The sequence below is a fragment of the Balaenoptera ricei genome, chromosome 15 (genome assembly GCF_028023285.1).
Source record: "Balaenoptera ricei isolate mBalRic1 chromosome 15, mBalRic1.hap2, whole genome shotgun sequence".
Lineage (NCBI taxonomy): Eukaryota > Metazoa > Chordata > Mammalia > Artiodactyla > Balaenopteridae > Balaenoptera > Balaenoptera ricei.
Genome location: NC_082653.1, coordinates 16,615,823 through 16,639,202, shown reverse-complemented (window position 1 = coordinate 16,639,202; position 23,380 = coordinate 16,615,823). Strand labels below are relative to the sequence as shown.

At 42.1% G+C, this 23,380-nt stretch overlaps 1 protein-coding gene and 1 pseudogene across 4 annotated transcripts in view; one reads left to right on the top strand and one right to left on the bottom strand.

The window, feature by feature from the left end:
- The window catches only part of TOX2 (TOX high mobility group box family member 2), a 271,714-nt gene that overhangs the window by 72,766 nt on the left and 175,568 nt on the right, over positions 1–23,380 (top strand). The window lies entirely within an intron of this gene.
- Positions 16,878–17,647, bottom strand: LOC132349361 (cadherin-23-like; annotated as a pseudogene).

The following is a 23,380-nucleotide window of genomic DNA, read 5'->3' as shown; positions in this document are numbered from 1 at the left end:
TCAAGCCTGCGGTGGATGGTGGCGCTGTCAGCTCCAGCAAGCCCTGCAGGCCGGGGGCGGGCTTCGGCACCTGCTTTCTTATTCAGCATTTAGGGAGGAAGATGAACCCTCAGGCCTCAGGGCATGGTGATCAAAGAGGTTGCAGGGCATTTGGAGCCTGAAGGTATCTAGAACTGAAAGCCAGTTCTGCCTCTTCCTGGCTGTTAAACTTCATCTCTTTGTGTCTCCATTTCATCACCTGTAAACTGGGGATATAAGCTGGGCCCATCATCCTGTTGTCAGGATGCAGTGAGTAAATCCATGGGCTGAGCACATGCTGAGCACTCAATAAATGTTAGCTACAGTTCATCTCTGAGCCCCAGGACCCAGAGATCCCCACTCAGCACCCGCAAGGCGCCGTGATGCCCGGCCGGGAGGGCCTACAGAGGGCCAGGTCAGGGCTCCAGGAGACAGTCTCTCTCCAGAACTCTGTGTGCCAGGCGTTGTCACCAGCTCTGTCCACACACTGCTATTTATGAATAGAACTGGGGGGCCCATCTGCAGGTCAAGAAACGGAGGCTCAAGGGGGGCCGAGACACTGTCCCCAGTTGGTAAGAAGCAGTCAGGATCAGAGGCCTGGTTGACTGGTTGTTCATTCATACTCATCAGCCAGCCATTCACCTGATACTTATTGAGAACCTACTCTGTTCCAGGTACTATTCCAGGTTCCAGGTATACTGTTCAGAGAAACACAGACATGACTTCTGCCATCTTTGGATTTTTTTTGCTTTTTACAAGAGCACAGAAATAAGGGAGTAGTCAGGCATAAAGGTTTCTGGCCAAGCACTGATCACAGGGTCAGCTGAGCTCTGCATGGGCAGGGGTAACTGGAGCTTGAAGGGATCAAAAAAAAAAAACATGAGCCAGATTTTCCTCTGGGTAATGATCACTGCTCTATCAGTGTGAAGGAAGGAGAAAAGATTTCGGTGCCCTGGGCTGCATTAGTAGAGGTATAACACTCAGAATAAAGGAGGTGAGAGTCCTACTTGTAATCCTGGTCAGACCTCATTGTTCTCTGCTTGCAGAATAAGGTGAACATGGGTCATTAGAGCAGATGCCATGGAAAGCATCTAGGATGGCCTGTGGGGCACCACTGAAGGAACTAGAGAGGCACATCAGGCAAAGGGGGGTTTACTTGGGGGCATCGTTGTTGTTTCCAGCTGTCCAAAGCTGTCTTGTGGACCAGCTTAGAGTAACTTGAGTGGCCTTAAGGTCGTAACTTGGACCTTATGTTATCGGATGTTATGGGGTTCATATGAAAAATAACTTTGACCTATCAAAGTCCTCAACAATGGGTGGGGAGGGCAGTTCCTAGAAGCAGTGAGTTCCCCATCCCCTAAAGCATGTAAGTGGTAGCTAGAAGATCGTTTGACCATTTGGGAAGGGAGTTGGACTAAGGAATATTTCAGGTTCCCAAGCAGTTCATGATCACAGTCTTTGCACTGACTGTTTTTTCTACCTGAAAGACTTCTCAATGTGCCTTCTCATCCTTCAGATATCAGGTTTAATGTCACCTCTTCAGGGAAGTCTCCCTTGATTACTCATTCAAGGTAGGCTTCTTCTTCTCCCGCCATTCTCTGTTTCAGAGACCTATTTGTTTCCTTCATAGCATTTTTCACAATTTGTAATTATTTAGTTTGTTTACTTAATTAACATCTGTATCCCTGGTAGAGACAAAGTTGTATGGCTTACCACCTGTATCCCCAGTGTCTGGGACATAGTAGGTCCTCAATAAGCATTTCTTGGATGGATGGATAGATGGATGGATGGATGGATGGATGGGTGGATGGATGGATGGGTATTTCTTGGATGGATGGATAGATGGATGAGTGAATGAATAGATAGACGGGTGGGTGGGTGGATGGATTACTTCCCAGGGTTTCAGATTCAAGCTTCTCCTCTGTGTGTTCAGGAAATACATATATGTATATTCTCTTCAGAGAGCTTATCTGTGTGTGTTTCATCTTCAGTTCCCATGGACAAGAATTATGGCTTCTTTTTGGGGAGTCACTGTAGTGAACTGATTAGGAGATAATTACAAGAGAAAGATTTTATGTTTTTGACCCCAGAATTAACCACATGAACTTTAATGAAGAGGAAAATCAAGGACTGGGCGAATCCACTCGAATATTGTTTAACATGCCCTTTCAGCATGCAGGCAGCTAATAAAAATGGATCTCATTCATGTCCAAATCCTCTCTGAGGGGTCCTCCCTGGATGTCCCAAAGTTACAGCCAGCTCTCTTCAGAGTATGGCCCACAGACCTCTGGAGAAAGGTTATCTCCAAGCTTTGTTAGACTTTGGGGCTCATCCCAGACCCAGTGAATGAGAACCTTGGAAATGGGCCCAGGATGGCATATTTCTGAACTACCCTGAGATGATCTGGCTCCAGTGGTGTTTGTCTCTTCCAGAGAGAGTCAGTGCTTAGGCACCTGGAAGACCATCTAGTACAGACTGACAGATGATGAAACTGAGGCTCAGAGAGGGGCAGTGACCCGCCTGAAGTCACACAGCAAATCCATGGCAGAGCTCAGACTAGAACCTTCTCTTTCTTCTGCTAGACCTATAGCCTCTTCTTGATAATGGGCACGAGAGAATGGGATTTAGGGTCAAAATAATCATAACGCTCCCAACCTTTAATTTATATTTGACTGTTAGTCCCAACCTTAAATTTACAGTTGACTGTTAGTCCCAATTTTCTATGAATAATGTCTTTTAAATAATTAATGTTCCTTAAACTAGTCTGGGTTCCCTCACGCCTTTTCCCTCACTCCTGGAACATCAAACCCTTTCAGATCATAATTAATTAAGACACCTGATGGCCCCGAGAGGTAGGCAGACACCCACAGAAGCCTGGTAATTGGTTCTGAACACTGAGAGACACAGTCTGCATTCCAGAATTTCCCTGATTCAAGGATTGGCAAGGGAAAGAGGAGGGGGTGGGATTGGAGAGAGACTAACGTGGTCCGGAGGGCTGCCATGCTCCAGGCAACATGCAGGGATCTCTTCATACATTTGGGCGTCTTAGCCTCACAACCTTGTGAGGGGGGTGGAATTATCTCCATTTTACAAACTGAGGCCACGTAGGCTCAGACTGCAGGGCCGTGTCTTCAGCACAGTGGCATTTGAGGGGGTGGTAAATCTGCGCACAGAACTAATCTCATTCCCACAAGTTGAAGTCAGGGTGGCAATTTGTCCTATGCTGTCTTAAAAGCATGCTTTGCTCGTGGTTTGACCAGTCCTTGACCAGTGTGGCTGAGTGGAGCGGGGTGTGTTCATCCTGGGATGAACCGTGGGGGAGCACGAGGAAGGGTCTGCAGAGTTGGGGTCTGGGGTGGACAGAGGCCAAGCTGCAGAGAACCTCGCTCAAGGTGAATAGTTATTTGTAGGTCTGTTTTGGGTTATTTATAAATAACCTCCCCTAACCCTCCTCCACTGCTGGTGGGAATGTAAATTAGTGCAGCCACTATGGAAAACAGTCTGGAGGTTCCTTAAAAAACTAAAAATAGAGTTACCATATGATCCAGCAATCCCACTCCTGGACATATATCCAGAAAAGATGTAAACTCTAATTTGAAAAGATACATGCACACCAATGTTCATAGCAGCGCTATTTACAATAGCCAAGACATGGAAACAACCTAAATGTCCACCAACAGATGAATGGATAAAGAAGATGTGGTATGTATGTGTATATATATGTATGTGTATACATATATATATATGTATATATATATATTACTCAGCCATAAACAGAATGAAATATTGCCATTTGAAGCAACATGTATGGACCTCGGGATTATCATACTAAGTGAAGTAAGTCAGGCAGAGAAAGACAAATATTATATGATGCCACTTATATGTGAAATCTAAAAAAGTAATACAAATCAACTTACTTACGAAACAGAAACAGACTCATAGACATAGAAAAAAAGGGGAAAGGGGAGGGGGAGGGATAAATTAGGAGTGTGGGATTAATTATTATACATAAAATAGATAAGCAACAAGGATTTACTCTATAGCACAAGGAACTATATTCAGTGTCTTGTAATAAACTAGAGTGGAAAAGAATCTAAAGCTGTACACCTGAAACTAACACAATATTGTAAATCAACTATAGTTAAATAAATTTTTAAAATGCTGTTGATTATTTGCAAAAAAAAACCCCCCAAAAACCCAAAACCTCCCCTTACATCCATCAAGGCCTTCATGGGGTACCACACACAGTAACCCCTAGCTGTTTGTTCATTAGTTCAGTCAACAAATATTTCTTGAGCACCTATTATGTGCCAGGCACTGTCTCAGACACTGGGGAAACAGCAGTGAACAGGACAAAGCCTTGTGGGTGACACAGACAATAAATCAGCAATCAAATAAATTAATGAATTACCATTGTGATCCACGCAGTGAAGGTAACCAGTGTTGCTGTGGTTTGGGCACTGCAGAGGCAGGCTTCTGCAGATGGGGCGGCCAGGGCAGGCCTCTCCAAGGGATGGAGGTTGTAGGCTGAGAACTGATGGAGCGGGAGGAGCCGGCTGTTTGAAGATGGGGAGGAAGAGCGATCCAGGCATGTCCTAAGGTTCAGAGATGAGAAAAAGCTGAGAGCCCGGAAGAGGTTTACCTTCCTGGCATGTGCGGTGGGAGAGTGGCGGTGTGGCAACTGGATCTGGACCAGGTCAGCAGGACCAGAGCCTGAGGGCACTTTAGCCCTGGGTAAGGAAATGCAGAAGCTGTCAGAGGGGCTGGAGCAGAAGAGTGACACAAACTGACTTATGCTGTACAAGATCCCTTTGGCTCCAGAGTAGACTGGAGGTGGGGGACAGGGGGGCTGCAGGGAGCCCAGGTGAGAGACGCTGGCAGCTTGGTCTGGGGACAGAGTGGTGAAGGCGAGAGTCAAGGTCAGACCCAGATATATTTGGTGGAGGAAGGGACACCTATGAAGGCTGACTTCTGGGTATTTGGAGACTCCCTCTGGCCTGGGGACAAGGAGTGGGGAGAAGTTTCCTCCCATTTGCTAGGTGAGAACACTGGAGCCCCCAAGAATGAAGTGATTTGCCCAAGTTTTCTCCAGTATGTATAGCTCTAAGCAAGGCCTCTGTCCACCCCTATGGCCCGACTGAACCCAGGACTTCATCCCTCAGGAGGTGGATGAGCCCAGCTGAGGAGAGATCCCGGTCCTGTAGGAGCTGAGGGCTAACAGCCTCTTTGTATAGTGAGCCCCTCCTCTGTGCTCAGAGAGGCGTGAGGTCCAGCTGGGCTCTGGAGGAGGTCAGAGTCCCATGGCGGAGGGAGATGAGAGGCCCGAGCATGACAAGGTGAAATAACTAGACTCAGTGGGAGCTGAGGATGGGGATGAACCCTGATGGTGGGCAGCTGAAGGCCTTCCTGGAGGAAGTGAGAGAACCGTAGGACCAAAGACATAGCCGGTAAGGAAGTGAGAGATGCAAGTGAAAGTGGAGGACGGTGGCAGGTGGGTAGTGGGTAGAAGACCCTCCAGGTGAGAGGTGTGTGGGCACCAGGACAGACTGAGGATTGAGCTGGGGGGGGGAGGGGGGCAGGAGGCCTGACATGTGACCCCACTTCTGCACCAAGTGACCAGTCCCATCCCCTCTGTAGAGTTCTTTCCCCCTACTGAGCCTTGAGGGTGTGCCCACCAGCATTCCCCACTCATGGCAAAAATAATCTCTCCAACCCTCTTAGAAGATTTATAATCTATTTCAAGTATTTTATATGGTATATGTTAAAAAAGTAGTTAATTATTGAAATTAGCATACTATTAAGTATTGTATTACAGAGTTCATGTTTAATACAATTGTTACATAGAGAGGCATTTTTTATCTTGCTCCTTTAAAAAGAGATACACATAACAAACTACACAGTTTGCTGACCAATACATCTTTAAATAATGTATCATGTTTGATTTGGGGAACAAATGCATATTAAAATGTAGACTGACATTTAATCACGTGTTTAATCTGACACAGAGAGAAACTGCTTTCATGGCCTGATGTTAGGGAGTTTTGAGTTTTGTGGCTAAAATAAAAGCCATGGCTTATTAGTTCATTTTGAGGTTTTGTTTCAAATTGACTAAATAGGAGAGAAGGCTTCAGGCTGGTGTTGGTGAGACCTACTCAAGGAACACATTGTGGGTTCCTTTTTTTTCCCTCCAATAAGTGAAAAGTCAAGTCAGTTGTACTCATCCCTGAATTTTCTCTCTTTCTAAGTGGTTTCTGAGGAGCTTGAAGCATATGGATGTGCTTTATTAGGACTGTGGTCAGATGGCATCAGTGAGTGTTACCATGAGGCATATACAGTGAATTATCATCATTGCAGCGATGCTCATTCACTTGTATCTCAAATCCACTGTCCTCAGGCTTCCTGTTCTTAACCAATATTCTGTTGTGGGAATAAATGAAACAGGGTATGAGTAAGAATGTGAACAACCTGAACTGTCATACAACCAAGCTCCTACGAACAAATGTAAAATTACAACAGTGATAGTACTCACGAGATGCTTGCAACAGTGCATGGAATGTACTGAATACCCAATAAAGGGTAGCTATGGGGGTGATGATGATTAACGCTCTGAAGGTGAGGAAGGTGGTGCTGAGTGTGTATAATATAGGATTTGGTCCAGAGAGGGAGGGTTCTCGAGCTAAACTCCTGTGTGACCATGAGCCAACTGATGAAACTTTCTGTGCTTCAGTTTCCATCTGTAACATGAAGACGATTAAGGTACCTGCCTCATAGGTTTGTTGTGAGGATTACATGAATTAAGACATGCAAAGTCCTTAGAATGTTCTGAATACATGGTAGGAGCTAAAAAGATTACTTTCTAAACATCATCATCATCCTTTATCATCATCATATTGTGATATTAGTCAAAGCAGGCTTCCCAGAGGAAATGACTTGGAGCTGAGCTATGAAAGATGAGTCGGTGGTAGCTAGGCAACAACGGGAGGGACAAGCATCCTAGGCTGAAGGAACAAAAAGTCCTATGTACAAAAAAGCCCTATGGCGGGAAGGAGAGTGGTGTGTTGGGGAGCTGAACGGAGCTCGTCGGGCTGGAGCAGAGTGATCAAGGGGGAGCGTGGTGAGAGATAAGGCTTGAGAGCTTGGATGGGGCCAGAGCAGGTAGAGCCTGGGAGCCTTTCCTAGGGCTTTTGGTCTTTATCCTGAGGGAGTGCCAACAAAGGGCTTTAAGCTGGGGAGTCTCCAAATGTGATTTGGGATTTGAAAAGCGCCCTCTAGTGGCTTTGGGGAGAATGAATGGGAAGAGCTGATGCAGGCTTTGGTGGGGCTGATAGGGATGGAGAGATGGTAGCAGAGAATCTGATGGGTGCACACCAGAAGACCTGGTGATGAGTGGGGTGGGTGTGAAGGGGGAGGGGGACTACAGAGGCAAGGACGACCCCCCCACCTTAGTTTGTGTAGCCATCGGGTGGACGGTGGTGTCTGAGAATGGTGGTTTTGGGGGGTGAGATTACATCACCTCTCGGAGCCCCAGTTTCCTCGTTTGTACCCTCCAGCCTATTGTGAGGATTAAGTGAGAGAACCTCCAAAAGGAGGAAAGAAACTCCAAAATGTGTCTCCAGACTCATCACTGGGGTCCTGCCTCTTTGCTATCGTGGATGCGGGTATAATGGAAGGTATCACACAAGTGTCACTCACACTTAATGATGTCTCATTTTCATCATCTAAAAAGTGGCTACCAGAACCCTTAACCCACAGGTTTCTATGAGTTCCCTGAAGGGCGATGGAAGTGAAGGAGCTTTCTGCCCGTGGAGGACCACGCTCATGTGGATGGTGGTCAGGGGCAGGCAAACCTGCATCCCTGAGATGCTTCCTCCCCCCCATCCTCTCTCTGCATCATACTCAGACTCCCCCATTTTTGTGCACACCATCTACGTGTACACATTCGAGCACACACTTTCCTCTTGACAATTTCATACCTCAACACACAACATACGTATGCACACACACTCCTAGTACCCACGTCCATGCCCCCCGCAAAAGATTTAAACTTAGAAGTTCTCCAGAGCAGTGCTATCCAATGCGAGGAGAATGGAAACCACATATATAATTTTAAAATTTCTTGTAGCCATATTCAAAAGTAAAAAGAAACTGGTGACATTAATTTTAATATCATATTGAATTTAACCCAATATATCCAAAATATTATCATCTCAACATGTAATCAAACTAAAAGTGTATTAATGAGATATTTTATATTCTTATTGTCTTTTTTTTTTTTTTTTTTTGTACTAAGTCTTAGAAATCTGATGTATATTTGACACTTTGAAGACACATGTGGCTAGTGGCTACCATACTGGGCAGCACATCTCTGGATTATCTTGCCCAGAGCCCTCATTCAACAGATGGGGAAACTGAGGCCCAGAGAGGGGCAGTGACTGGCTCTGGGGATGCAGGATGTCGGCTTTATCCCACATCACCCTGCCGTGGAAGGTATCCAGGGTTTCCCACTGACTGCAGACCAGCCCTAGCACAGCTCCCATCCTCGGCTTCCCAGGAGAGGTAGTGCCTTTACACGGATCAGGCTTGAGGTGCCCGACACAGCCTCTTATCTGACCTACTGGCCCATGATCACCCCTGAGGGGGCATCAGCTAGAAGCTGGGCTCACAGGTGTGAGGGCAGGCTCGGATCTGCCCCTTCTCTTACACCCCTAATCCCTGGAACCTGTGAACATTACCTAATGTGGGAAGTGGTCTTTGCACGTGTGATTAAGGATTTTGAGATTTGGAAGATTATGCTGGATTATCCGGGTGGGCCCTAAATACAGTTATAGCTGTCCTTGTAAGAGAGGGGCAGAGGGAGATTGGACGCAGAGAAGAGACGACAGTGTGACTACGGAGGCGAGATCGGAAGGCTGCGGCACAAGTCAGGGAATGCTGGCAGCCCCCAGAAGCCGGAAGAGGCAAGGAACGGATTCTGCCCTAGAGCCTCTGGAAGGAGTGCAGGGCGGCTGACACCTTGATTTCAGATTTCTGGCCTCCAGAACTGTGAGAGAATGAACTTCTGCTGCTTTAAGCCACCAAGTTTGTGGCGATTTGTTTCAGCAGCGACAGGAAACTCATACACTCTGTCTGGCACCAGATACCTCCGCCTCTAACTTAGTCATCATCATCCAGCTATTGTAACAGCCTCAGCGCCAGACTCCTGTCTCCTGTCTGCCCCCAGCCCTGCCCTCCACACACAGTCTAATTGGGTAACTTCCTCCCCAAATTCCCTCAGCACAGAGCCCACATTTATGAGCCTGAAGCACAAGGCTTTTCCTGACATGGTCCCTGAGTACTTCTCCACCCTCATTTCTCACCACTAGCTCCATCACTTTTGCTCCAGCTACATCAACCTTCTTGCAGTTTTCAGCAGTTACATGTTCTCTCAAGCTTCTGAGCCTTTGCACATGCTGTCCCCTCTGCCTGGAACACTCTTCCCCACCCGAGATATCTACATGGCTTGTTTCTTCATTGACTTCAGGTCTTTGCCCCAGAGACCTTCCCTGATGACTGATTTCAAAGCCAACCCCCTCGTCACCCTCACATTTCTGATTCCCCTGCCCTACCCTGTTTTTTCCCCCATTGTACTTATCACTGCCTATGTATTTAACGTATTTGTTCATTATCTCTTGCCCCCAATTAGAGTTAAATTTCACAGGGACACGGAATTTAGACTGGGTAGCTTAAACAATAAACATTTATTTCTCACAGTTCTGGAGGCTGAGAAGTCTAAGATCAAGGCGCCAGCAGGCAGATTCGATGTCTGCTGGGAACTCTGAGCTCTGCATCCCCTTATAAGGACACCAATCCCATCCTGGGGGCTCCACCCCCATGACCTCATCCAAACCTAATCACTTCCCAAAGGTCCCACTTCCAACCAAATACCATCACACTGAGGATTAGGCTTCAACATATGCATTTTGGGAGGATACAAACATTCAGTCCATAGCAGGAGGGTTTTGGGGTGATCTGTAAGGCCTCCTGGGACCCTCAACCCCTTGTAATCCTCAAGGTCAAAGTTTCCTAACCCTTCTGAGCCATGGACTTCTTCACTGAGCAAATCTTTTGCATGCATAAAATAAAACACATTAGATTATGAAGGATTCCAATTATTTTGAAATGCAGTTATCAAAATATTAAAAGAAGACATTTTTGGTATAGTAATAAATGTGCTTCTTTATTAATGCACTAAATACCAAGAGCTAGGGACAGGTCTAATTAGTATCATAATTTTGAAGCGGTGATGAGTGTAAACAATCTTTCAAGATAGCAGCAGCGACAGCGATGTGATATGAAAATATCTGTGATTTCTCTTGGTGACAAAGTCACGGGCACTGCAAACACTTTGGTTTGTTGTCAGTCTTCACAAGGGAAGGAAATGCTGAATTTCAGTTAGAGGCAAGTAAAGAGAAAGACGAATTTTTTTTTTAGATCCAAATTTACCAGCCCCCTCCAGTCAGATCCCTTCTCACTGATGGAGTTAGAGGTGAGCCGGGAAGAGCTTGGACCCCAGGATGTTTCAGTGTGGAGAGATGCTCCTGACAAGTGTACCCCCCGTGGCTAAAATGGGGGGCCCTATAGGGTGGCCCTCCTCAGCAGGCAAACCTGGGAACTGTGTAGGGCCTGCCCCTTCCTCCCTTCAACCCCAGGGAGTCACAAAGCCTCCTTTCTCAGGAAGACCAAATATAAACAGTTCAGGATTATCTTGAGAATAAGATGTTTGTTCACTTTAAAAATTGCAGACATGGCAAAGCGCTCAGGCCCACAACTGCAATTAATAATAATAATTTAGGTCAATCTTTCCTGGGGCGAAGCTGCATCTCGATTTTAGAGACAAGACCAATCTTTTTCTTGTTTTGTGTTCAGGTAACATTATGTTGTTTATTTGTTCTTAGTCATAGATATTTGTATTGCTTTTTCCCCCAGTTATAAAAGGAATACATGCTTATTGTAAAAATTTCTAAACACTACAGAAAGTGAAATTTCCCCCATTTTAACCTATTCTCCAGAGAGAACCACTGATAATGGAGAAGAATACATTATGTGTGCTTTTTGTCACCATGCATGTACTTACACACATTACCACTCATATAATTCTTTTTTTCCCAAATTGCAGTCTATGAAAATTGTTCTATAACTTGCACTTTTCACCTAAGACACCACAAATATTATTTGTCTATATGTCTGTCTCCTCAACTGGAATTTGAGGTTCAGAGGGGAAAATAACAGTGCTTTATTAATCTTTATAAATCTAATACTTTGCCCAATAATTTGTACATAGTAGGATTCCATAAATATTTGCTGAGCTAATAACCAAATGAATGAATAAATGAAGTTTTTAAAAAACTGTATCATAAACACCTTTCTATATTTGTTCATTGAACAATATTTCATTGTTTCAGGGTAGCTGAGAATTAAATTGTATGGATATGATTAACTTTTTCAATAACCACTAATGGGTACTTGGACTTGGGCTGTTTCCAATTTTTCAAGCTTATATCTATTCTGTGCTGAATATCCTTATAACAATATATATCTTTGCTTACTTTTTTATGCACTTTTTTATAGACTCAGAGAAATGATGGGTATTGCCAAATTGCCCTTTCTCTAGGTTGTACCAAATTACAATCCTATCACCAGAGAATCTGTTTTCCTGTTCCCTCACTAACATTGAGTATTTAAAAAAATAATATACTTTGAAATTTCAAGCTTACAGAAAAGTTGCTAGAGAAATACAAAGAACTCCCATAGACCCCTCACCCAGATTCTCGAATTGTTAATGTTTTTATCACATTTGTCATCTTTCTGCATGATCCTTTTTCTGAATCCTTGGAGGGCAAACTGCAGATATAGTATTGCTCATCTCTAAACACTGCAGTGGGTATTTCCCCAAACCAAGTTTATTCTGCTACTCAACCCCCATGCAACCCTCCAGATCAAAAAATCAACATTGCTACAAGCACCACTGCCCAATCCACAGAACCCATTCAAATCAACTGTGCCGACAGTGTGCCTTTTCTCTTCTGGTCCAGGATGTTCTCCAAGAATCTGTATTGCATTTAGTTCTTATGTGCCTTCAGTTTCCCCCTGTCTTTGAGTTCTCAGTAGTACTAAAGGGTATGAATCTTACATTCTGTTGGATGACCCTCAACCCAGATTTGCCTCGTTTCCTCAATTCCAGACTCAGGTCAAGCTTCCTAGGTGGGAGGACCACAGAAATGATGCTGTGCTCAATCAGTGTACTGTATCAGGAGGCACGTGGCGGTGATCCATCTTACCCTGGAGGGGAGGCTCTCTGAGAATATGTCAATATTCTGTTCCTTGTCAAACCTCCATGGATGACTCCTGCTGGATCAATCACCTCTGTGACTGTTGCCAAATGGGGATTTTCTATTCCTATCATTCCTTCTACACTTATTAGTTGGCTTTCTATTGTAAGGAAAAGCTGTTCCCCTTCTCCCGTTTATTTGTATCAGCAGGAGCTCATGGATTCTTATTTTATAATCCATTTCTAACATTATTTTCATGCTCCTAGTGTCCCTGATTTGGCCAGCAGGAGCCCCTTCAAGGACACAGTGTCTCCTTTGTCCTTTTAACATGACTCCATGATTCATTGATCATTTCCTTACTTCCTGGCACAATGAGATATTCTAGGTTCATCTTCTCCTCTTGCATTTTCCTTGCCTCAGCCTTGGAATCAGCCATTTCTTTGATTAGTCCTGGTTCATTTCAGTGCAAGATGGTACGTAAAGCCAAGATGTGGGCGCTCAGTATGCCTGTTGCTACTGGAATGTCATGGCTTCTGTCTGTCTGTCTATCTATCTATCTACCTACCTACCTGTGTATGTATGTATCATCTATCTATCAATCCATTTATCTCTGTGTATGTATACACACATATAATCATTTATTCATTTATAAACTATTTCCATATCTATTTGTATGTATATTACAGAACCGTGAGTTCATATCCAACCTCCAATTCCAATCCAACACCTCAGGGTTCTTTAAGGCTCCGCTTTTACATTTGTAAATGTCTTCTCAGGCAGTGAAAATCTGGGCTCTTGTTATCCTCAACATTTTTACTTATTTCTTTAATTGATTTGATTATTTGCTAATGTAAACCCATCTCCCAACCTTGCCTTCTGTCTTCTTTGCCCACCAGCTCAGCAACCCGCTCATCATCCTGCATCTTTGGCTGCTTTGACTGTCAGCTCGTGCCTCTAGGCTGCCCCTCAAGCTTCCCTCACCACCCAGCTTCCTCGGTCTTCAGGCCTACAGGCCCCAGGACCTTTGCGTGACTCCCCTCACACGCCTTCACCTCCAGCCCTGCATCCTTGGCCACTGACTAGTGCCTCCGTGCTCCTACTCCCCCTCAGTATTTTCAATCACTAAATTTTGCCAATCTTAGAGTTTCAAAGAACTGTCAATGTTGTAATTTGAATTCTTTAATCATTAGTGAGGCTGAGTATCTTTTTATGTTATTTCTTATTTGAATGGCTTACTCATTTATTTTGCCCATTTTCTACTAAGTTCAGCTATTTTCTTAGTGATATGAAAGACTTCTTTGTACAGTAGAGACCTTGGCTCTTGGTCATATGCTACAGTTTGTCTTTTGATTTTGTTTATGGTGTTCATTACCATTTTAAAAAGTTATATGATAAAATTAACATTTTAGGGTTTCATATTCCTCAATTTTTGTATAAATATATTTTCCTAGCATTTTAATCATTTAAAAATATGTAAACCATTGATCTCTGGAATATTTTTTGGTATTAGGAGGAAGGCTGGGATTTTTACCCCACCAAAGGGCTAACCAATTATCCCATCTTTTACTGTATAAACCATAATCTTCTCACTAACTTGAAATGTTGCCATTATTATAAATTAAACTTCAATATATTTTTGGGTCTAAATTGGATTCTCCATTCTATTTCACTGATTTGTCTATCTCCTTAGGCAACATATCTCATTACTGATTACTGTAGTTTTATAATACATTTTAATACCTAATACCTGGTAAGGAAAATTCCCCTTCATTGTTCTTTTTTTTTTTAAAGGATTTTCACAGCTCTACACATTTATTTTCTTGGCAAAATTTAGAATTATTTTGTTAAGATCACAAAAAAATATTTTTTGAGGTTTTAATTTGGATTGCATTAAATTTTATATTATTTTGGGAAGAATTTATATTTTTTATGATGTTAGATTCTACTTAGAAAAAGGTATCTATCTTTATTCATGCAAATCTTTTCTTATATTTTATGTAGTGTTTTACTTTTCTCTGCATTAGAGGCTCTGCACATTTCCTGTTTGTTCATTCCTAAGTATTTTCTTGTTTTTGTTGCTATTGGGAAATGAGTCTTTTACTCCATAGTATTTTCTGACTAGTTATTACTTGTATATGTGAAAGCATACTGGCAGGAAATAGTAGTCCCTGATGTGTGTAAACACATGGGCTTTGGAATGGGACAACTTGAATTTCCATCCTAGCTCTGTTATTCACAAGCTGTGTGACTGTGAGCAGATAACTTTGCCTCTCTGAGCCTGAGTTTCCTCATTTTAACATAAGGATAAAAATAGTACCTATTTGATGGCAATGTCCCCAGTAAGTCCTTAACAAATATTAGCTATTGTTATTATTATTTAAAGTTTTGTAATGAACTGTTTTCTTGAGCTATTATAATGCATATATTTCCCGAATTTAGTGTATTATTACTCTTGTATTCTTGTATTATATTGCATTATTGTATTACTTCTAATAGTTTATTAGTGATCCTCTTAGGTTTTCTAGAAATCCAACTATATAATACATGAATATTTTGCAGATCCTTTTCCAAAGGGATCGGCAAATTAATTTATTTTCTTATTTAATGTATAGCTGTAATTGATTTGTTAATATTTTATTTCATGCTTTTGCATCAGTTTTCTTTTTTCCTGTTGTTTTCAGCTTTTAGTATAATTTATATGTCTGCTTTCTTAAAAAATTCAGAAAGTTTCTTCTTTCTAAATACTCTGGATCATTACCCTTTCTCCTTAAATGTATTTTAAAAATTATCATACAGTAAAATTGACTTTTTTGAGGGGATGTACAGTTCTATGAATTTTAACATATATATAGGTTTGCACAATCACCACCATAACCGGAGTACAGAATTATTCCATCACTATATACAACTGTCATGTGGTTCCAGAAAAAGTGGTGGGGGCAGGGAGGGAGAGAGAGAGAAGTGATGATCAGGAGGAACTTGCAGGACACAGAAGCAAGGGGGTTCCCAGGAATGGTTTCATGGGTAACGTCGTAGAATGTTGGACTGTGGTTAGTGGGATGGAAGACTGAGAGTCATAATAATTTGTTTCTTAAAATTACTATGCGGCCATTGACTTGAAATCTGAGGGCATATCAGTTAACATTTGTTTCAGAATGTAACTGTTTAAGCCTATGAATTGTCTTCTCAATATGGCTCCAGCTGTTTAAATAGATTTCTTCTTTGAGGCAAGAGTTGTTGAGGATAGAAAATGTCTCAATTTCCGTTTTTCTTTTGCCTTTACTATTACTTTACATTTTTATTGCATCAAGGTCAGTGTTTATGAACTGTAATATATCTACTTTTAGAATTTTTAGGTTTCCTTTGTGACCTAGCATATGGCAAACTTTTGCAAATATCACATTGGCACACAAAGAAGAAGAATATTCTCTGTTCCCTGTGTACAGGGTGTGAATATATTATATACACTCATATTTGATCAATTTTATTAATCATATTATTTAGATTATTTATATCCTTATTTATTCAACTTAACTGTCAAAAATCAAGGGAGGGGAGTTACAGTTTCCTACTCTTGTATTTCTATTGATTCCACATTGCATTTATATTTGTAGTTTTTGCTTCATGTATGTTGACACTACATTATCTGGAACATAAATTGTTATGACAATTATTCTAATGTTTTATACCTTTTATCATTATGGGTGATGCTTTTTTTTTGTTCAATGATTTTTGGTTTCAATTCAGCCTTTTCTGATATTCATATCATGGACTGTGGTTTCTTTTTTTAAGTTTAAGGTGTATAATGTAATGATTTGATATATGTATATATTGCAAAATTATTACCACAATAAGGTTAGTCAACACATCCATCACTTCGCATAGTTATAATTTTTTGTGTGTGGTGAGAATTTTAAAAAACTACTTGATCGTGGTTTCTCTTAGTTTGCATTTGCCTGGCATATCCTTGAAAATTATTTTACTTTCAACTCCTGCTCAATCCTTCTCCTGGCCTCCCACTTTCTCTGCCCTCAACTCAACTGACCAGTTACTGATAGAGTTTATCAAATGTTTTTACTTTTTAAAAAATAATATACTCGAACCTCTTTTTTCCTGATTTGTCAAGAAATAAAACAGTGTATCATAGTATCAATGGACTCTTTACTGTGAAAGATCACAAATCTAAGGGTTCATATTTCCTCCCCAACCCAATTTTGTTATGATCTGAGATTTTTATCACAGTTCATTATAGATATTCTATTTTTGCTGTTTACTTTTATTTCTTTTTTTTTTTTTTTATAAGAAGGATTTTATTAGGTAATATATACACTTTAGATGAGGCATGCTGACTTGATACACTGATAGAGGGAGGCGTACACGCTGGGAGCTACAGATAAAAAGGGGGAGTGAGGGAGAGTGGGCGAGGGTCCGGATGGAGGCCCCGGGCCAGCAGAGGCAGGGCCGGGGATGGGGGACTCCTGGGTCCTCCGGCCCAGGGGACTGATCAGGCCATGGCGCTCCTCTGCCCTGGCCTGGCCGGAAAGTGCTGCGTTAAATCAGGGCTCCACACGGGGGAGAATGCTCATAGATGTTGGTGCTGTAAGGCAGGTTGATGAAGATGGGGTCCATGTCCTGGTTGTCTGTGATGATGATGGCCAAGTTGGCCAGGGTGGACAGAGGCCTGGTCTTGTCTTGGTCCGTGGCATTGACGGTGAGCTGGTAGGCCTGCGTGATCTCGTAGTCCAGCTCCTGGATCACTGTGACAATGCCACGTGCGCTGTCGATGGCAAAGAACTGGGAGGAGGGCTGAAAGGAGTAGAGGACGCTGTCGCCTGCACCTAGGTCGGGGTCCGTGGCGTTCACGATGAAGATGGGCGTCCCCACTGGCGTGTTCTCAGGGATGCGGACACTGTAGGGCTGATTATGAAATGTGGTCGCGTTGTCATTCACGTCCCCGACCTGGATGTTCACCTTCCGCGTGATCACCCCCGGTGGTCGCTGACAGAGAACTCCACCGTGAACTCCGACTTGGTCTCTCTGTCCAGCGGCTGCCGGAGCCACACCACGCCCGTGTCAGGCTCCACGGCAAAGAAGCGGGAGGCCTCCTCCCCAGACAAGCCGAACACCAGGGGGTCGTTGTCCATGTCTCGGGCCAGCAACTGGGTCACAGACGAACCCACAGGCGTATCCTCGCTGATCAGCAGGTATGTATCAAAGAAGTGGTTGGTGAAGAAGGGCAGTCGGTTCACCTGGCCACAGCATCCAGAGATCAGCACAGAAAGCCAGACCACGAGGCAGCTGGAGGCGACGTGGCACCTCATGGCTCATCAAACGGTGCTCCCCTCGTCAGAAGCCCAAATCTTGGGACACCACACAGTCCTGGCCCAGAAGCCTGCATTGTCCGTGGCGGCCAGAAGTGGCCCAGAGAGGGGGCCACCTTGGCAGAGATGACACAGCACATCAGTGCCGGGGGCCAGAGACAGGCCTGACGCCCACTTTAGCAAACAGACCCAGAAATCAGGCCTGGGGGGCAGGGCACGGGAGAAGGCCCAGCCTCACATTCAGCTTTTGCTAAGGAATATCCCAGTTGTTGTTTACTTTTATACAATGTAGACTTTCTTTTGGAAATTATGTAATTTTCATTTTGACTAGAAATTAATTTTTACAGTTATTTCGGCTTAGTTTTATATTTAAAAGGATCCAAGACTCAGTTCTTGCCCTTTCTTTCAATAGCTTTCCTATTCCTGACTTCTAATTTTGAATTATCTCTTGGTTGTTTGGGTTATATTATCAAAACCTTTTTAAGAGAAATGTTGATGGATCCTACAGTCCTTGAGTAAATATGGATAAAATATTTGTTGAGTATAAAATTCTTTTTTTTAAATTTTTTAAAAATTTATTTTATTTATTTATTTTTGGCTGCGTTGGGTCTTTGTTGATGTGCACGGGCTTTCTCTAGTTGCAGCGAGCGTGGGCTACTCTTGGCTGCGGGCTTCTCATTGCAGTGGCTTCTCTTGTTGCAGAGCACAGGCTCTAGGCGTGCGGGCTTCAGTAGTTGTGGCACGCAAGCTCTAGAGCACAGGCTCAGTAGTTGCGGCGCATGGGCTTAGCTGCCCCACGGCCTGTGGGATCTTCCTGGACAAGGGCTTGAACCCATGTGCCCTGCATTAGCAGGCCGATTCTTAACCACTGTGCCACCAGGGAATCCCTGGGTATAAAATTCTTAAGTCACACTTCTGTTCCCTCAAAACTTTGCAGATGTTACTTTGGTCTTCTGACATCAAACGTTAATGTGGAGAAATTGAGGGGATTCTGATATTCTTCCTCTTGTTGATAACTTGGTATTCCCGGCTGGATATTTATATAATTCCTTCTTAAATTCTTTAAGCTGAACATCTTGATCAGAGTATGTCTAGATTTTCATCTGCCTCTAATAACATTTTTGCAATGCCATATACTCTTTCAATCTCCATATTCAGCTTTCCTTCATTATATGATGGATTATTTTTATGATGTATTTGTTTTGTTCTCTTCTTTAAGGCTACCCATCTGTATGTTGACCTCCATTGTCTGTCATCCATACAATCATCTTCTCTAAATTGTCCCTAGCTCTTTGAGTCTTTCCTTTGCATTTTGTATGATTTTTTCTGTAGACTATCTTTAATACTCCCATCTTATTTTTCTCCTGTGTCAGTTCTATCCTCATGGTTTCTCGTCTATTTAATAGTAGCATAGTGGTATTATTCTGGACCAAAATTTCTTACCTTGGCTCTGCAATCCTTCTAATCTTATTCTGTTAAATTATTGTCTTATCTTCAGTTTCTTGGGATTGTGATACATTTGTGGTCTAATTTTTTTCTGTTTCCTGGGCCATGTATTTTTCCAAAACTGAGTTTTTAATCTGTTTTTAACCTGATCTATCTCTTCCTTTCCTATATTGCTGTTTTTTGAAATTTTCCATAGTTTTAATGGTATTTTGTTGTTGTTGTTGTTGCTTATTTATCTTTGAACTGGAGGAGTTTTATCAGGTCAATTATTTGCCAGATGCAGAACAGCTGGAGTCTCCCATACCTCCTCCCCCGTTTACCTGGGTCTTCTCTGTACCCATCACAACGTGAATTTCAGGGCTGCTCTTCTGGTGCCTGGAAGGTGGGAGAGGAGGGGCTGGGGACCTGGGTAGTAGTTACAAGTGAAACTTTTATGATTTTTCTCCACATAGCACATGGCTTAAAGCCCTGGAGGGGAGTCACTCAGCCTGGTTGGGGACACATCCAATCAGGGACAGTGGGGAGGAGGGACACTCTCAATTTCAGATGGTCCCAGCAGCTTCAGAGACAGCCCACCTTCTGAGGCTACATCTTTGCCATAAAAACAATCAGTTTCAGGCCATTGATCCAGCCAAGCTCTTCTGCCTTCTTGTGAGAGTGAGTTTTAAAGATCCCAGCTCCTCCACCTATTGACAGGGAGGCCAAGTGGGTAATTCTTTGCATTCCACATCTTTCCCGGGCTACTTCACCCACAGGAAGTGCTGTTTTCTCTCTCCATTCTGTAAAGCCTTTATTTGTTGTCAGAGTGTTTGTCCCGGTGTTCATCCCCTTGAAAGAGTTCTGCTCCCCTCTCAGTTAGAGGTAAGTATTGTAGGTTTGTCTGCAATTGGTCAACTCACTATTTCCTGGAGTAAGGGGGGAGGGTCTTCTACCCCTGTGGTTCTCATTTAGGAAATGAGATTTCTTTTCTTTTGAATTTTTGAATTTTATTTTATTTATTTTTTATACAGCAGGTTCTTATTAGTCATCAAATTTATACACATCAGTGTATACATGTCAATCCCAATCGCCCAATTCATCACACCACCACCCCTACCCACTGCCACTTTCCCCCCTTGGTGTCCATACATTTGTTCTCTACATCTGTGTCTCAATTTCTGCCCTGCAAACCAGTTCATCTGTACCATTTTTCTAGGTTCCACATATATGCGTTAATATACGATAGTTGTTTTTCGCTTTCTGACTTAACTTCACTCTGCATGACAGTCTCTAGATCCATCCACGTCTCTACAAATGATGCAATTTCGTTCCTTTTTATGGCTGAGTAATATTCCATTGTATATATGTACCACATCTTCTTTATCCATTCGTCTGTCAATGGGCATGTAGGTTGCTTCCATGACCTGGCTATTGTAAATAGGGCTGCAATGAACATTGGGGTGCATGTGACTTTTTGAATTATGGTTTTCTCTGGGTATATGCCCAGTAGTGGGATTACTGGGTCATATGGTAGTTCTAGTTTTAGTTTTTTAAGGAACCTTCATACTGTTCTCCATAGTGGCTGTATCAATTTACATTCCCACCAACAGTGCAAGAGGGTTCCCTTTTCTCCACACCCTCTCCAGCATTTGTTGTTTGTAGATTTTCTGATGATGCCCATTCTAACTGGTGTGAGGTGAAACCTCATTGTAGTTTTGATTTACATTTCTCTAATAATTAGTGATGTTGAGCAGCTTTTCATGTGCTCCTTGGCTATCTGTATGTCTTCTTTGGAGAAATGTCTATTTAGGTCTTCTGCCCATTTTTAGATTGGGTTGTTTGTTTTTTTAATATTGAGCTGCATGAGCTGTTTATATATTTTGGAGATTAATCCTTTGTCCATTGATTCGTTTGCAAATATTTTCTCCCATTCTGAGGGTTGTCTTTTCGTCTTGTTTATGGTTTCCTTTGCTGTGCAAAAGCTTTTAAGTTTCATTAGGTCCCATTTGTTTATTTTTGTTTTTATTTCCATTACTCTAGGAGGTGGATCAAAAAAGATCTTGCTGTGATTTATGTCAAAGAGTGTTCTTCCTATGTTTTCCTCTAAGAGTTTTATAGTGTCCAATCTTACATTTAGGTCTCTAATCCATTTTGAGTTTATTTTTGTGTATGGTGTTAGGGAATGTTCTAATTTCATTCTTTTACATGTAGCTGTCCAGTTTTCCCAGCACCACTTATTGAAGAGGCTGTCTTTTCTCCATTGTATATCCTTTCCTCCTTTGTCATAGATTAGTTGACCATAGGTGTGTGGGTTTATCTCTGGGCTTTCTATCTTGTTCCCTTGATGTATATTTCTGTTTTTGTGCCAGTACCATATTGTCTTGATTACTGTAGCTTTGTAGTATAGTCTGAAGTCAGGGAGTCTGATTCCTCCAGCTCCGTTTTTTTCCCTCAAGACTGCTTTGGCTATTCGGGGTCTTTGTGTCTCCATATAAATTTTAAGATTTTTTTGTTCTAGTTCCATAAAAATTGCCATTGGTAATTTGATAGGGATCGCACTGAATCTGTAGATTGCTTTGGGTAGTATTGTCATTTTCACAGTGCTGATTCTTCCAATCCAAGAACATGGTATATCTCTCCATCTGTTGGTATCATCTTTAATTTCTTTCATCAGTGTCTTATAGTTTTCTGCATACAGGTCTTTTGTCTCCCTAGGTAGGTTTATTCCTAGGTATTTTACTCTTTTGGTTGCAATGGTAAATGGGAGTGTTTCCTTAATTTCTCTTTCAGATTTTTCATCATTAGTGTATAGGAATGCAAGAGATTTCTGTGCATTAATTTTGTATCCTGCAACTTTACCAAATTCATTGATTAGCTCTAGTAGTTTTCTGGTAGCATCTTTAGGATTCTCTATGTATAGTATCATGTCATCTGCAAACAGTGACAGCTTTACTTCTTTTCCAAACTGTGTTCCTTTTATTTCTTTTTCTTCTCTGATTGCTGTGGCTAGGACTTCCAAAACTATGTTGAATAATAGTGGCGAGAGTGGACATCCTTGTCTTGTTCCTGATCTTAGAGGAAATGCTTTCAGTTTTTCACCATTGAGATTGATGTTTGCTGTGGGTTTGTCGTATATGGCCTTTATTATGTTGAGGTAGGTTCCCTCTATGCCCACTTTCTGGAGAGTTTTTATCATAAATGGGTGTTGAATTTTGTCAAAAGCTTTTTCTGCATCTATTGAGATGATCATATGGTTTTTAGTCTTCAATTTGTTAATATGGTGTACCACATTGATTGATTTGCATATATTGAAGAATGCTTGCATCCCTGGGATAAATCCCACTTGATCATGGTGTATGATCCTTTTAATGTGTTGTTGGATTCTGTTTGCTAGTATTTTGTTGAGGATTTTTGCATCTATATTCATCAGTGATATTGGTCTGTAATTTTCTTTTTTTGTAGTATCTTTGTCTAGTTTTGGTATCAGGGTGATGGTGGCCTCATAGAATGAGTTTGGGAGTGTTCCTTCCTCTGCAATTTTTTGGAAGAGTTTGAGGAGGATGGGTGTTAGCTCTTCTCTAAATATTTGATAGAATTCACCTGTGAAGCCATCTGGTCCTGGACTTTTGTTTGTTGGAAGATTTTTCATCACAGTTTCAATTTCATTACTTGTGATTGGTCTGTTCATATTTTCTATTTCTTCCTGGTTCAGTCTTGGAAGGTTATACCTTTCCAAGAATTTGTCCATTTCTTCCAGGTTGTCCATTTTATTGGCATAGAGTTGCTTGTAGTCGTCTCTTAGGATGCTTTGTATTTCTGTGGTGTCCGTTGTAACTTCTCCTTTTTCATTTCTAATTTTATTGATTTGAGTCCTCTCCCTCTTTTTCTTTATGAGTCTGGCTAATGGTTTATCAATTTTGTTTATCTTCTCAGAGAACCAGCTTTTAGTTTTATTGATCTTTGCTATTGTTTTCTTTGTTTCTGTTTCATTTATTTCTGCTCTGATCTTTATGATTTCTTTCCTTCTGCTAACTTTGGGTTTTGTTTGTTCTTCTTCTCTAGTTCCTTTAGGTGTCAGGTTAGATTGTTTATTTGAGATTTTTCTTGTTTCTTGAGGTAGGCTTGTATAGCTATAAACTTCCCTCTTAGAACTTCTTTTGCCGCATCCCATAGGTTTTGGATCATCGTGTTTTCATTGTCATTTGTCTCTAGGTATTTTTTGATTCCCTCTTTGTTTTTTTCAGTGATCTTTTGGTTATTTAGTAACGTATTGTTTAGCCTCCATGTGTTTGTGTTTTTTACGTTTTT